Source organism: Leptodactylus fuscus, chromosome 2 (genome assembly GCF_031893055.1).
Source record: "Leptodactylus fuscus isolate aLepFus1 chromosome 2, aLepFus1.hap2, whole genome shotgun sequence".
NCBI lineage: Eukaryota > Metazoa > Chordata > Amphibia > Anura > Leptodactylidae > Leptodactylus > Leptodactylus fuscus.
This window is the reverse complement of record NC_134266.1, coordinates 72,637,507-72,640,980: the sequence shown is the minus strand read 5'-3', so window position 1 is coordinate 72,640,980 and position 3,474 is coordinate 72,637,507.

The following is a 3,474-nucleotide window of genomic DNA, read 5'->3' as shown; positions in this document are numbered from 1 at the left end:
AGGTGGTTCTGCTGACACCATTCCACAAAGTCCTGGTTTAAGTCTCTGTATTCCCTGTCGTCTCTGTCAGTGATGAGGTCTACTATTGCAGAGTCATCAGAGTACTTCTGTAAGTAACAGCTAGACGAGTTGCAAATAAAGTGTGCAGTGTAAAGTGTGAAGAGAAAAGCGGCAAGAACTGTACCTTGTGGTGCCCCGTACTACAGATCATGGTATCTGACACACAGCTCCGGTCTGAAGTCAGTTTGTGAGGTAGTCTAGGATCCAGTTGGAGAGGTGGTGGTCCACTCCAACAAGGTCCAGCTAGTCTCTTAGTAGCCCTGGCTGAATGGTGTTAAAAGCACTGGAGAAATCAAAGAACATTCTCAAAGTGTTCCCGGGTTTCTCCAGGTGAGAGAGAGCTCTGTGAAGAAGGTGGATGATGGCATCATCCACCCCAATGCCTGGCCAATAGGTGAACTGGAGGAGGTCCATGGCAGGGCTCACCAGAAGCCGGAGATATGCCAGGGCCAGTCTCTCTAGGACCTTCATCAAGTGGGATGTCAGTGCTACAGGTTTGTAATTGTTGAGGTCCTTCGGATTAGGTTTCTTTGGAACTTGTACCACACAAGATGTTTTCCACATTTGTGGTACTACTCCCAGCTTCAGGCTCATATTGTACATGTGTGTAATAACACTGCACAGCAGGTCTCCGCACGTTTTAAGGACTTTTGCGCTTATCCCTTTGGGTCCTCAAGCCTTATCCGCTTTCATCTTCCTAATGTGGTACCTAAAAACTATTCCAGCAAAAACTGTCATCCAAATTAGTACTCTTTCCATTTCAAGTACTGCCATGTGTCTGTGTATCAGTTTACCACCACATATGGGGTATTGATGTGCTCAGTAGAAATTGTATAACAAAATGTGCGTACATACTTTTCTTTAACCCCTTGTTTCCAGGTACTCTGGGCTCCTCCTATATGCCAAAAATATTATTATAGATAAATTGGCTTCCAGTAAAAACAACTGACTAGGGTTGAGCCAATCTTGAGATTTCAGGATCGTTTTTAAAATCCGATTTCCGATCATTTTCCATTCGAACCCGATCCCAATTCCGATCCCAATGCAAGCCAATGGGATTTTATAAATAATTGGAGATCGGATTTTAAAAACGATCCTACTCACTACACAGCATGGAATCCAAAAATTGAACGCTTTAATTTTTAGACTCCACGCTGTGTAGTGATTAAAAAATCCCTCAGCTACTTAAGTCCTCCCTGCTGTTCACTTACCTGCACAAAAGTGCTGCCGCTGCCGATCCACGCTGATCTCGCTCCTCTTCTTTTTACTGCGCATGTCTGTAGAGCACCGTATGTGCCCCCGCCTCCCAGGCTAGTGTTACTGATGCTGGGAGTAGGTGGGGCTTGTTGTGGCTTAGGAGAGTGTGGGGGGGGGGGTACAGTACCTGCCCACACTCTCCTAAGCCACAAGCCCGCCTTCTTCCTAGGTCTGTAACACTAACCTGGGAGCTAGGGGCGCACATGGACCGAGAAGAGGCAAGAAGAAAACAGATGGGGAGCGGCAGCGGATCTGTGCAGGTAAGTGGACTTGTCTATTGACTCTTCTGCTTTGTCCCTGCTTTATTGTATACTCAGCTCTGCTACATCTGAGATACCATCTACTCTTCTGTTTCCTACCTGCTATGCCGTAGGAATGAATGGACACAGCCGGCGTGCAGGGGGTTAAGCGGCCGGACGCTGGCACAGGCTGTGTGCCGGCGGCATCCATTCATTCCTAACATTGTTAGCTTTTCCCACAATGTTTGGCCAGTAGCAAAGCATTGTAGGAAATAACCTCCGACCTCGATCCTGCCTAAAAAGATCGGGATCGTAATTCTGATTGCGATCGTGCAATTTACTCGATCGCCGATCAGAATCCAATCTTTTCCGATCCTGATCGCTCAACCCTACAACTGACTCTTGTTGGTGTTCAGAATAAGCGCATGTAATGCAGCCACTAATACCCCTAATCCACCACACTTTCTGCGCTTTGAGCTCCTAGTAAAAAAAACATTAGAAGTGTCTGTCATTGCCATTAGTGTTCCTACTCAGTGTAATGCCCTCTTTTGGTGTTAAACAATAAAATGCCCCCTTGTCTCTAACACAGAAGATATGCAAAAAAAAAGAAAAGCAATGCACACCTAGTCTCGATCCCATGCAGCATGTCTCCTCTGGGCTGTGATGTCTCTGGCGTGTAGCAGCAGGCATAGTGACTTAATTGCAACATGTTTGCTAGTGTCAAACGACAGATGGCAGGTCTGCAGGTTTATGGTAGAACACTAAATAAAAGTGTGTATGACCTAATAGAAGTAATTAAGGATGAAAAAAACAGAAGCTGAGAAATCTACATATCTAAAACTAATTGGAAATTTAACCCCTGCCTGCCACTGATGTACTGACATTTTTTAATTTTTGTTTTTGATTCCCTGCCTTCCGGATGTCAAAACTTTTTTTTTTATTCTTCTGTTCACAGAGACATATGAGCACTTAATTTTTATGGGACAAATTATAATTCATATTGTTATCATGTAATAATCTGTACGATGTACTGAGAAGCTGAAAAATATTCCGAACAGGGTAGAATGGAAAAAAACTGCATTTGTGTGAGTTTCTTACAGGCTTCTTTTTTACATCATTCACTGAGCAGCCAAAATGATATGTCACATCTATTCTTTGGGTCAGTAGGATTCCAAATCTATATAGATTTTTTATATTTTAGCCAAAAAAAAAAAAAAAGCAAGACAATTCTTGGAGTAGCCTGACATCCAGAACGTTTTTTATATTTCTGTGTATGGGGATGTCTTTTTTTTGTTGTTGTTGTACTTTTTAGTTATATCATTTTGGGGAATGTCTATTGCTTTGATGCTTTTTATTACATTTTTTATAGGAGACTGGCTTTACCTTTGACTATTCTCTTGGATTATTATTTTGTACAGCGTTGCTTGACTGTTACCGGACCCTTGGCTAGCTGACCTCCCTTTGTTGTTGTTTGTCTTGTCTGCATTCTGTATCATTACATATATCTAGGAAGGGCTTGTCGACCAGTTGTTGCCTGTCACTTAGGACAGGATAGGCAAGTAGGAAGGGACGAGGGTGGGGGGGATATTTTTCAGATTAGAGCTCACTGTCTTGTTGTGCCGCTCCCCCCATATTTCACCAACAGCTACTGGGGAATTGCTCCTCTAGAAATTCCTTTACAGAATCGCTATATATCTATCGAGGCAAGTCTCAATAGACATATAGTAAAAACAGACTCCAGGCTGTTATGAGGATCAGCACGAGCGATCTACTGGAAGAAGATTTGGCAGAGCCGGTGGAGGCAACACAGATAGGCCCTTTTTTAAGAGTTAATACTCATGATTGGAGCGGGCTTCAATTGTGGGTGTTACCACTAGGTCTCTGTATAATACAAAGGAGACCCGGGGGCATATAGTAC